Source organism: Desmodus rotundus, chromosome 3, assembly GCF_022682495.2.
Source record: "Desmodus rotundus isolate HL8 chromosome 3, HLdesRot8A.1, whole genome shotgun sequence".
NCBI classification, from domain to species: domain Eukaryota; kingdom Metazoa; phylum Chordata; class Mammalia; order Chiroptera; family Phyllostomidae; genus Desmodus; species Desmodus rotundus.
In genome coordinates, this window is record NC_071389.1 from 51821014 (window position 1) to 51835234 (window position 14221).

A 14221-nucleotide genomic window follows, 5' to 3' on the forward strand; every position below is an offset into this window, starting at 1 on the left:
ATAACAGACTTGGTGTTTTCTTCCAGGTAGAAATCCAGGCAGAGCCAGGCCAGGTTTTCTATTTTATTTTTAATAAAGCCAATCTACTGAAGAGATGAGGACCATTCCTTAGTCTTGGACTCAGAGGAAATACAATTGATTGATGGGGAAACAGGCTCCATAATCGGAGCCTCTGTCAGGTTGCGTTTATAGTGGTGGTAAACGGAGGTGGCAGTGGTGGCAGCAGTGGTAGTGACCCTGTGATATTCTGAGTAGATATAGGGTCAGCGCAGAAACTGACTCTCCAAAAATATACCTTATTATTTCATATGCAAGTTATTGTTTGCATGATAAAATAAAACATATTTACTGGGGATGAAAAATGGGAATATAATGGACATTTAATACATTTTATTCCCATTACAGAAAAAATGATTTATGAGGATTTTAATTAACATGACCTTTCTAAGTTTCCCCAAACTACTTCTGAACGATCACCAGAATTACAGAATCGCACATTCTGGTTTAAATTATGCTGTCTACAGTGTTACTGTCTCAACACACACACACAAACACACACGATGGTGCCCAATGATAGAAGAATTTGTAGTGTGCAAAATCAAAAAAAGAAAAGATTAAGTGGGGCTGTTTAACCACTTCTGATTTACATTGTCCACTGGTATTGAAGTGGAAATAAAATTCTTTGGTTTGCAAGATGATTTTTATAATATATTATAAAACTTACCATAATGTTTCTATTATTTTGTTTTCAGATAAATATGACAAAATTGAAGTAGGAGAATTGTGCAAGCCTGAGTTAATATTACACCACTGGGTTCAGGCAGAGCATTAAACTTTGTTTAATTCTGAATTTAAGTTAATAGCATCTGAAATTTCTCATTTAGCCAAATATTTCATGAGTTTCTATATATTTTTTAAATCACTTTATTTATTTTTCCATTTTATTTTTTTTTAATTTTTGTATTGTATTTTTTCCATTACTATTTAGTCCCCTCTTGCCATTTTCCCCCTGCAATCACCTCAATAAAATTGTTCTATATAGCTATTGTAAATAAATGCATTCAACTTTTTAATTGACTTTGACATGTACTACAATATTATACACCATATCTTTACTTCACCCTTTCTGTTATTTCATTTTCATGATCTATATAACTAATCTTCAAATTGATTTACTTTATGACAATTGGAGATGATAAAGTGCTATTTTCTTACTCAAATATATATTTAGCTTTTTTTCATAAGGATGTGTAATAATGATATTCAAACCACTAAAGTGAGGCTGCAGTTTAGAATTTCATCATCTTAAGGAAGTTAAATGATCTTATGCTAAAGCCAAGAAATTTAAATTCCAAGCAGCCAAATTTCCAATATAAGTCTGATATTCTATCTCATTATTTTCTGGACTTTTAAAAAGTTTTAAATGTTGGTAATATTAATGTCTTAGCCTGAGCTTAAATATCATTACTATTATTATTAGGCATGAGAAAAAGCAAATGGCAGATTCTTGATTCTTTTTATTAGTCTTATTTTTCTGTCTCTGAATTATTTGAACAAGGAGGAAATATAAGGTCTGTATTTTAACTGTAGAGGTAATTGTTCAAAAACAATATTGTGGTTGGGTAATTCGAGTGGATTAGTAACAAAATTTCTAATTTTTGTTATTTGCCCTTCGAAGTACTGAATGGGAAGAAAGTTTGCCTGATTTAATAACATGCATTTAAAAAACAGCATAGAAACAACAGCAATCTGCATCTAATCACTTTATTGGGATTGTAAGCAATTCTCTAGTCCTGTTTAAGTTGCACAGACTGCAGGTCTCCAGATGTTTGCAGGGAAGGGCATTTGCTTTCACCAACATTTTCCTAACCACAGGGGATTGCCATTTGGCTCTGGACAAAAACAAGAGAGGCAATTCCAGGGGTCGTGCAGCTCACCTCCAGAGATGCTGGGTATAGTGTGCAGTCTGCCTATTGCCTTTCTCATGAGCAGATTTCTTCACTGCACTCAGGCTATTTGCAGAACATGGCAATAAAATGTTTAAGTTAACATTATTAAGAATATGTAAACACTATTTTGATAGATGTTGTGAGTCTACTCAAAGTACAGAATTGGTCACAAAGGAATAGCTGGCTACTTACTGATTTAATAAGAAGAGAGAGAGGCTGAATACACTGTCTTTTATCTACTTCTTTCTCCAGTAGAATCTGGGGCTGTCCCTAGCGTATTGGTTCAGACACTTGCTGGAATAAAAAGAAGGCTCTGTTATGCAGTTAATAGATATTTAGAATTCAAATACAAGTTCTGCATCAATAAAGTCTGTATTTCATTTAGCTGACTTTGATCTCTAGTCTTTTATCTCCCTACTTGATGGAACTAATTATTTACAAATACAATCATTTTTCATGTGATGTTTTCTCATAATGCTAATCTCTAACTACACACTTGGCTCATGAAGATATTCAAATTTTATTCTCAGAAGACTGCTTTCATTTATTAGACATTTTTATTTTCATTATTACGATTGAACTGGCCTATTCTTTTTGAAATTCTATTTCCACTGGCTCATAAAGTTCCCCTTGGAAGGTCTAATCCTAAAGATGATTTTTTTTAATTTTTAGAAATATACATTCATTAATCTAAAAAAATCCGATGTTAAAACCGGCAGGTAAGTGAAACACTTAATTTCCTGCCATCACGCACACTGGCACTACGTTGTTTTCTCATTGGGCCGGGCTCCCTGGACCAACAGCCACCAACAGACAGATGGCTTCCATTCTTTCCCAGAACAGCTGAAGAAGGCAGAAAAGCTCAACCGTTTTCTGTGTTCTGTTTTCTGAAACTCAAACTTTAAGCAGGCTCTGAGCTTCATCTGAATGTAAGTTCCTTTTATCAGTTAGAAACAGATGAAAAGAACCAATCTGGACCCCATCAGGCTTTGATTAAAAGGTTACTTTCCGCCACTAGGATTTTTCTAAGACTATTCTTGTCTTTTGTCAGTTACCTACCACAACGTGCAGTGCTCTATTTACGGGCAATTTTGTTGGCTGATCTTATGAATCCTACTGTGCCCTTTGAGAAGTAGATGCTCTTGAGGCCAATGAAATACATTATAAGTCAAAGTCTATTTTATTTGCCTTTGAGAAACTATGGTGACCAGGAAATTAAAAAAAAAAAAAGTCTTGATAGCTTCTCACTTATATAACTCTTCGGAGAGTTAGGAAGTCTAAATACTGAGAGATATTGAGTGATGTCTCTGAATCACAACTCATTCCTGACCAAATGCCACTCAGCTCATCTGAAGCAGCAAAAACAGCTGGAATTTCCAAAACATAAAACATGTTTTCCCCATTGACAGACTCTATTTGTTCTGATGTTGCACCTTTTTATTAAAATTATTTGTTCAGATATCTCTTATTAAACTGTATTTGTCGATGTATTAGTTGGTTGGTGAATTATAGATATTTCTTCTTTTCTGCAAGAAAATCTTAATAATATTCTAAGGGTATAGAAGAGTTGACACTTTATTAGGTTATAAATACTTGTCACAATGGAGCATCAGATGCCTATATCAATATCTATATATGTATATCCACATCTACATCTTTGTATAGGTAGATAGATACATGGTAGACTAATAGATTGATCAATTAACATTGAACCATAAGAAACTGGAGAGCAAGAGCTGATAAAGATTATAAACTTGTACTATGCCTTATTTTGATGACAGGAAAGACCAGAAGGTTCAAGTATTTGCTTTGGCCACATAGCTTGTTACTTGCAAATTTGATATTTTAACTTGAATCTTACCATAAGGTCTATTGTTACCCAAGTGTCTGGATGTTTAATAATAATAATAATAATAATAATAATAATAATAATAACAACAACAGCAATCATAATGAAAACAACAATACCACCATCAACAAAAACTGTAACACCGAAATATTATGCTTGTGGAAAATTAGCTCTGTGTTCTGTATGTATTTTTTCAGTCCAATTATTAATTGAAAGAAGGAGGCTGTTTTCATTATAACATCAACATTATAGCAATGTGCTCTGTGGTATGAACAAGACTAACTTGTGAGTTTGGGGGCAAATCATTCTCCTCTGTGTATGGCTAGTCATCTTTAAAAGTAGGAAGTTTTGTCAGACATTTGCTGATATTTCTTTCCAGGTTCGAGCTTCTGCAATTCTCATGAGCAGATTTCTTCACTGCACTCAGGCTATTTGCAGAACATGGCAATAAAATGTTTAAGTTAACATTATTAAGAATATGTAAACACTGTTTTGATAGATGTTGTGAGTCTACTCAAAGTACAGAATTGGTCACAAAGGAATAGCTGGCTACTTACTGATTTAATAAGAAGAGAGAGAGGCTGAATACACTGTCTTTTATCTACTTCTTTCTCCAGTAGAATCTGGGGCTGTCCCTAGCGTATTGGTTAGGGACAATGAAGATCATTGTTGGAAGTGATCATCTTTCAAATGTTCACAACCTGTATTTAAGTAATTTTAATGTTTCACAAATACATTTAGGTTGGATAGCAGATCTATAATATGAGGGAACTAAAAAAATTGAAAAGCAAATAAGGACATCATGCCCTATAATGTTCAAAGACATAAAACATCTTTAGGTATCTTAGTAATAGCTCTGTGGATAACTTATGCTAAGTCTGTGGACATTTGTAGAATATAATTCTGATTGAATATTTAAGTTTGAGACAAATGACATCTTTCAAAAACCTGTAGCATGGCCGTATCTATAACATTTCTGAAAGATAAATGCCATAAATATTGAACAAACTAGAAATATCCAGTTGGGGCTATGATTGCCATGAATTACAGTTCATTATCTTTTTTTTAATTATTAAAAAACACAGTCGAAGTACACCTATCTGAACATCCAAATTTTCCATAGAGGGAAACAAAATGGAGTTTGTCTTTATCTTGTTATCTCATCGGGAAAAACCAAACCAGTTTTCTTAGCATAAGTAAAAAACAAACATTAAACATAAAAGACAAACTTTTTCTCTCTCTCTCTCTCTCTCCCTCTAGATAAATATCTATATAGAGACACATATAGATACTGAAATCATAAATATATATAAATATGTGGAGATATATATATAAATATCTATATATATAGAGAGAGCTAGATTGAGAGACAATCCAAATGGATATATGTTCATGTTAACCTTGTAGAAATAGGTTTCAATTTACTACAGAGCAGTGACTGATTGTACAGATTTCACTATACTATTATGTTTCAGAAATACAGTATAAAAACCAGATCTTTTGTGCCTTATTATACAACTATGAAATAGGTTCAAAATAACAGGTTTTTGAAAAATAAATTAAAGATTAAATGGATAAACAAACAGTCACCCTGATCATATCTCAGGCCTGATTGGATCTTTTAAAAATAACTATTTCTGCTGACCTTGTGGGTGATGTTTTAAAACTCTCTTGTCCAGATGAAGGTGAGAATCCTGTTTCTGATAGGTACAAAGAGAGGTAAGTGGTAAAAGATAGGCTAAAATATTCTGTGGAGGTTCTCAGTAGTGCTCTATAACACCTGTTAAAACCAAAATCACTACCAAATAAGTACACATAGAAGGGGCCTCATGAAATAAAAGCTTAATTTAGGGTTAGGAATCCCCATAATACCCATCTGTCATTGATTCTCTTTGAATTTCTATTGATCTCCCTGAAAAGAAAATGCATCTATTGGTTCAGACTCCTCTTAAATTCATATCCATAGAAGTTAACAGTTAAAATTTTTTCCAAAAGTTCACAGTAGAACTTAAAAGGTCTTTAAAAGCAACAACATTCACAGATATACACATTGCACTTTTTCTTTTCCTATTAATCTTTATGCTCACTATTAGCCTGATATGTGAGTTAGGGAAGCTCTGAAACTTTTAAACACTCACTTTAGGTTACAGAGCTGATAATATTTGCAACTTCAAACTCCATCCTCTATCTACTGTTGTGGGTTTCTTTTTTCACTTTATTTTTGGTCCAGCTTTAGTTAATTAAATCATAGTTTTCATTGTAGCCTGAAGGGCTGGATAAAAAATGAAATACCCTTTGCAGGAAGGGGCAGGTCACCATATGTGTAACTTGTCCCTGTCCACTTTGGATTTGGTAGTGACCATGGATGCCATCCAGTTATTCTTCCCCCCAAATTGGGAGAATTCCTCATTTTGTCCCTTCTGTTCCATTTGCTCAAATATATACTTAGAATTGTGGAAGCCAGCTGTCAAATGTGAGATCACCAGATGTTCTCATAGTAAGTGGTTACTATAGGCATAACAATTAAGTCTTGAGCTTGAATTTGTCTATTTGTGAAATATGAGTGCCATTATGACGGAGCATCACCTTGCTAGCATTCTTTTTATTGCTCCAAAGAGAGCATTAATGTCTGTGGAGACATATTCAGGACTCATGACTTAGATTATTCATATTTATGGAAGCATGGATTAAAATGTGTCTTCACCAGTTGAAGCTGTTATAACAGAATACCACAGACTGTGAAGCTTAAATAATGAACATGTATTTCTTACAGTTCTGGAAGCTAGAAGTCCAAGAGCAGTTTGTAGTCAGCCATCTTCTTGTTATATCCTCGCAGGGCTGAGAGAGAGAGTAAGAAAGCTCTGTGATGTCTCTTTATAAAGCACTAATATCGTCATGTGGGCTCGACCCCCATGACATATGATTACCTGCCAAAGGCCCCACATCCTAAGTCCATCCCTTGAAGGTTAGGGTTTCAACATATAAATTTTGGGGAGGCAAACATGCAGTGTATAGCAAAACACTTTTACCAGAAAATAAAAATGTGGTTGATTCCCATGAACAAAAGCAATATTGTGTTTTTTATTAGAGAGCAAGTAATATCTTAGAAGGTTAAAATGTAGGAGGTTAAATCTCTAAGAAGTTCTATCCTATATGGATGATAAGCATCTGCCTCATGGATCAGAATTAGTAGAAAATTCAATGAGAAGAATCAGTCATTAGTTAACTGAATCTTCCTTTAACTTCCTACTTGTCAGGTCCTAATATTCAGTTCAGTACACAGCAGGTGCTTAATAAATATTGGTATTAGTTAATTAGTTAATTCTATAAGTGTGAAACATAACTCATCCTTTGATATCAGAAGGGCATATAGTTAGTTGTATATTCGAAAGAGCCAATTAAAGTAGGGATTCTTTAAAAATGTGTGTGTGTGTGTATGTTAGGTGCTGTTGAGTTCACTCCATCAGCTGGCAACCCTGTGAATGACTGGCATCCAAAATATCCTGTCCTCAACAGCCCTACCCACCTACCCAGCTCCTGTAGACTCATTCCTATGGCTTCTTTTATGAAGTCATTCCATCTCATACTGGGTATTCCTCTTTTTCTGTTTCCTTCTATTTTTCCAGGATCATTGTCTTTTTCAAAAACCTCTGCTTCTCATGTTCCCAAAGTAGGACAGGTCAGCTTTTTCTTTTCTTTCTTTTTTTCTTTTTTTGCCTCCAGTGATGTTTCAGGCTTAATTTGCTTTAGGACTCATTTGTTTGTTTTTCTGGCTACCCAGGATATCCAAAGAACTCTCCTCCAACACAATAATTCAAATGAACCAAGTTAGCAACCTTCACTGTCTAGCATTCACGTTTGTGCCTAGTAATTGGTAATACAAGGATGTGGATGATTTTAGCCTGGTGTCTAAGGATACATCTTACCTCATAATAATTCTTCCATTGTTGCTTTTCTGAGTTTTAGCCTTCTTCTTATTTTTTATTTGGCTGCAGTCTCCATTTGAATTGATGACCCAACCACGATAAGCAAAATCTTTAATAATTTTGATATCTCCATTGTTTATATTAAGGTTATGTGTTTCCTCTGTGGGCATGACTTTTGCCTTCGTGATGTCCAAATGCAATCTTGTTTTGGTGCTTTTTTCCCACTTTTTTAGAGGCCATTTTAAATCATTGCTGCTTTCTGCTAGTAATATGGCATCATCTGTATACACTAAGTTATTCATATTTCTTCCACCAATTTTCACTCCTTCTTAGGAGTCTAGTGTCATTTTTTGTATAGGTTCTGTGTACAAATTAATCAAATAAGAAGTTAAATGTATACTTGTCTGACACCTTTGTCTGTAGAAAACCATTCTATCTTTCCATATTATGTCCTGATAGTGGCTTTGTGTTTTAATTATTATTTACAAATATTAATTCATTTGTCTTTAGTATGGGACATTAAATTGCAATAATATTGCACCTTGTATTTATAAAATAAATAACACTAAAAATGGCCCTAATTGTGATTTCATGTTAGGGGTACCTTAAGTTCAATTAAGAACTTAAAGATATCTGAGAGGAAACAAGATTGGAGACCATCTAGATTTTTTTGTACTTTCTAGTTCTTCGACAAGTATTTTGCATATAATGAGAAAAAACATTTTTAGTCATTTGCCCTTATCTAAACTTTCAAAACATGTTACTTTCTTTTTCATATATGGCATTTTTCTTCTTTTAATGCTTCATTATATAATTGAAGCTGAGATTACAATAACAAATATGTCCATCACAAACAGATCTGGGAACAAACACATTTGCTGTTGTTAAAGCCACGACTCAACTTGGGAGGACAGCAGTACACACAGACACACTACCCAATGGTTTGAGCTATACTGTTTCAACTTCTGCCATTAAGGGATAACTGTTGCTGGACTTGCCTCCCTGCTAATGTAACTAGGAAGTTGGACAAACTGTAAAACAGCTACTGACAATTGTGACAAAATGTATGGATCTTGAGATTATCATGCTAAATCAACTCATATGGAGAAGGATAAGAACCATATGATTTAATTCATATGTGGAACATAAATTGGAGAACAATAAATGAGCAAACAAAACAAGCAAACTCATAGACACAGGTAATGGTATGGCAAATACCAGGGACAAGAAGGTGAGGTTAGGGTGAAGAGGGTAAAAGGGGTCAAATACATGGCAATAGGAGACTAGACTTTGGGTGGTGAGCACAAAGACAAGATGATGTATTGTAAAATTGTACACTTGAAACATATGTTATTAATCAATGTCACCCAATATATTTAGTAAAATAAAAAGAAATTGGATGACAGGCAGTACAGGACTCTGATCCTCAGAGAAAGAAAATATAAGAGAAAATCCCTATGATCTTGTTGGTTTTCCGTCTGCAAGGAGGCAATCACAGGAAACCTGCCCAACCTGACGAGGTGAGGAGACAGAGATCAGAGTTTGGGAAGGCCAATGTGGCTGGAAGTTGTGGAGCACAGTGTTAGAAATGAAAGAGCTACGTGGAAAACTTGCTCCATAAGTTGGCATATGTTTGGCCTGATGGTAAACTGCACATTTATAGGAAAGGATACCACAAGGCTTGTCAATGAACAACCACAGAGCGGAAAAAAACTACGGGGCAGCTGAGAGGTGAAAAATCCTGAGAGTTCACACGTTTGAGTTCTGACCAGTCGGAGTAGAGCTCTCACTGACTCAATGGGGCACTTGGTATGGAGCTCAGAGTACAGAGTTTTTCAACTGTGATCAATTTTGCCCTTCAGGGACTATCTAGAGACAATTTTGATTATCACAATTTAGGCAGATACTCCTGGTATATAGTGGGTTGAAGACAGGGATTCTGATGAATATCCTTCCAAGGCACAGACAAAATTTCTACCATAAATGTTAAATGACAGAGAGGGAAAATATATAATAATTAAATAAAGTACCTTAAATGTAGTAACAATTTAAAAATAAATATTTGAAACAGAACAGTCTTTGACACTGGGTTTTTCTATTGCTGATTATATTATATCTTTAAGTGAAAAAACTTGGGGTATCTGTGTGTGTATGTGTGTGTGTGTGGCAGTATGCTTTGGATAGCTTTAAATTTCCCTGACTTAATTTTATCATCAGTAATATGTCATTATCAGCTCTCATTTCATGTGCTACAAAATTATTAGCCGTAGTGCTACGATTAAGTAAGAGAACTTTTGTCACAGATAAATAGCATAAGGGGCCAATATATCAGTGTCAATAATACTATATGTCTACACAAACCACAAAATTGAATACCTTGGAATAACATTACAAAGTGCTATGTTTCATAAGCATCAATTTAACTTCGAAAAAGTAGTTACAGAGGGGTTTAATTTGCATAGTATTTACATTGGCACTCTAGTCAATTAGGACAAATGTAAGCCAACTTCAGTAGATGTACGCAAAGCCAGCCTAAAGGAAGATTTATCGGGCTATTTTAGCTTCCATAACAAAAGACACACACACAGTATTGGGGAGAAAGAAAAAGTGGATCACACATAAACTTAAGATTTTGGAGGATGTCTTAAACATATCAGAACACTGATAATATGTATGTGTGTATGTACATACACAGACATGCATAGAAAGATAGATTGGTAGAGATATAGATACATATGTATATAGGTTTTCTCTTTTTCAAAGTTAAACCGAGCCTGTTGAAAATTACAGATAGCTTTGACTGTAAAGTTGCTTATTTGGATTTCTAAATATTGTTTAGGAAATTTCTTGGATAATTTAACTTTAAGTTTAAAGCAAAGCTCCTTTCAAATTTTGAAAATGGATCACTAAAATTATCAAAAATTGGTATGAAAATACTCAAATAAATTTTCGGCAACATCCACATTTATTTAAATTAGATTGATTTTTATATTCTGCAGGGAGATTTCTACTTATACAAAACCTTGTGTTTGATTTGTTGGTTCAATTTTAGAAACCTGTTTTTTTTTAATATTTAGTACAAAAGAGCAAGATTTGTCACTTGAAAATAAATTATATAGTTCTTTTTATTTTGTATTTTATTGTTTTATTTTTTTTACTTTATTATACTTTAAAAACTTTTTTTCAATTACAGTTTGTCCCCATTTTCCCCCCATTACTCTCCCCTGCCCTACCCACCCTTCATCTTCCACATTCAATCCTACCCCCTTGTCTTTGTCCATTGGTGCTTTATTCATATTCCTTGACTTGACCCTCCTCCTTCTTTCCCCATTATCCCCTTCCCCTCCCTTCTTGTCACTGTCAGTTTGTTCTTTATTTCCATGTCTCTGTTTTTATTTTGCTTCCTTGTTTGTCATTCAAAGCAGTTTACCTTCCTAATAGAAAAAAAATATAGAGCTTGCAAAATTCAGATGCACTATAATATTGAACACGGATTTTGTTTTCCTACAACATCATAAACTACCAACTCAACCTTGGCATTAAAATTTTATACATTTTCATTGTGCTTGATTTCTTATAAAGGTTTGGGAATTTGTATATATATAGAAATTGAATAGAACACTCATGACCCCAGAGCATTTTTAGGTTATTGTTACCCAAATTAAGAATACAGTGATATTACGTTCTACATACACGATTATTGTCTTATTTAGTATCAATAGTGTCAAACCAGGAATTCTTCTTACTTCCTCTGCCTATGTGTCATCTCTTTTTATTTATCCACCTTAACTTTATATAGATATCTTCAGGGCTAAGATGCAAGTTAGCAGTGGCTGCCAAATCCTTCTCTTTGTCTTGACTAGGAGCTGCCCACCAGCTCCTGTGCTACAATGTCAGCTGCTCAAAGACAAAGGCCATAATGTACCTTTATGTGACATACTGCTTTAAAGATAGACAATGCTCAGTACATATAATAACAATAAATAAATACATGAGTGAGTAAATAAACATAGTGCACTCCATTTATTTTGTAAATAAGAGAAATAAATTCGAGGTATTAAATAACTTCCCCAAACGTGTGTCTAAGAGGTGAAAAATATTCATAATAAAAGCCAACTTTAACATTCTCTCGTTTTAAAAATTTACTTTTCAAAATGTTTGATATAACCAACACACCAATGAATAAGTACAATAACATTTCACAAATTAAAACAATTTTAAACTTATAAAATATCTAAGATTATGAAACAGAAAAAATAATAAATATTTTTAAATCCCTTTCCCCAAAAGGTACATCTTTTCTGGAGTTTGTTTTCATCATTTGTTTGCCTCCCTCCACATTTTCACAAAATATACATATTCTTAAATAGTATTTTTAAATTTAACCTGATTTTGAAATATCTACAAATGAAATTCATATTACATTTTTGAGAGGCATTTATATAGAACTATAGTGTTCATAAATTTTCATTGCTTTATACTATTTAATTGTTTAAACATATCCCATTTTATTTATCAATTCTATTAATAGCTATTGTGGTTATTGCTAGTTCTGATCTAATATAAGCAATAATGCTGCGAACATTCATGTACAAATTCATGGGTACACTGTGCAAGGATTTCTCAAGATATTTTGTTATAGTTGTTACATTACATAATACTCATAGATTCAACACATACATGATGTTGAACTATGTTCTATAATAAATGTAAGTTTACATACCTCTGAGTAGTATATGATAATCATTGCTTTACACCCTTGTGGAGATTAAATATTAACAGACAATTTTTCTAGATGAAGGGTTATGATCTAGTATCTCATGCTTCTATTTTCATATCTCTGGTTATATTAATGTTAAATATCATTTTCTTTACTTTTTGGATATTAATTTTTCTCTTCTGTGAAATGCCTCTTAAGTATTTTGGCAAGTTTTCTAGAGATAAATGACTTAGTTGCAAACTTTGGATTCTGGAACTAAGTTCCCGCATTCTGTCATACTTTCTGTCTGTGGGACTGAGGCACAATTGAAAAATTTCACCGGTTAATGTATCATCTCTGAAACAAGAATAACAATAATATCTAGCTTACAACTATTGTGAGTATTTAATAAGTTAATATAACCCTCTTAGAAAAGTAATTACACGTCTATGCTCTGTAAGTGTTAACTATTATTATTTCTTCATATAATTCTGCCATTTTTTTGTTAATGTACTTTTAAGTTAGGTTATTTGGAGCATACAAATTTTTTCAAATGTTTTGTTACGTTTGGCTTCCCAGAAACTATTTAAATTTCCACCTATGTCAGTCATGTCTTAACTATATGTCTTTATATATTCTTTCAACATTGTAAGTGTACAGTACCTGGAGTAGTCTCTCTAAACATTTAATTCTCTGTACAAACATACACTCTTTATTCTCACAAGATACATCTTTATTTCTAAAATTATGTAGCTGGAAAATACCAATACTTACTAAGTATTTCACACAGTTTTATTAGAACATTTCCAGCACATGATTCATATCTGAATTGAATATAAGACAATAGAACCCATCAAAAGCAGGGTTATTTTAAGCTATATAACAGACCAGGAAGTAATAAAGCAAATGGCAGCTATTTATAGGACATGATGCTACATATGTATAAATAATTTTCTACCTTTTTTTTTTGTCTAGAGAACAAGACTTTTGGAATTGGGGAGAATGGTTTAAAACAGTACTTAGAGTATAGCTTACTAACCACAAATGACTCTATATAAATTTGTTTCTCCTATAATCAACTAGAAAATTTAAGTCAACAAAGGTAAAAGCATTAAGGCTGATATATCTGATTTTCTTTGAGATTGCAAATGCATAGCATATTGTATTCAAAACAAAAATTAAAAATCTAATGCACATTATTATGGCTATTTTAGCCACATATATGATAAATAAAAATGTAATAACTAAGTTTAATGCAAGAATAATGTGAGTATAGGTACTTCTAATGTTCAATTTCCCTTTATAGGTCCAATTAACCTTTATTTACTGAGAAATCATGGCATTCTAATTTGATTGGCAGTACTAGAGCTGGCTCCAGTAAGGGGAGTTCAGAAACTCTGCTGGAAAATCATGGTTTATTAATACATCATTAAGCACTTTAAATGGATTCCAATGGTGTATGTCTAAGGAAGGAAATAATTCAACATTTGTTAGTTACTGACACTGTACGAAATTGGAATTTACATTATAAGCCTTACGTTAAAATTCCTAATGTGCCAGCAATTGAATTACACATCATACAATGATGGTGTATGTCATCTCGTTTTTACCACAGAGAACTATAAACGTTAATGATTATATACTTTTATCCAGGCAAAAGTATATTGTTATTCAGTAATATGATCAAATAAAAACTAAATTTATTTGCAATATGCTTGTGATAAGGCATTTAGTCCATTTGTAACTTAAAACTAAATGAGAGATGTACAATTGAAGTATGCAATCTGAATTGTATTTT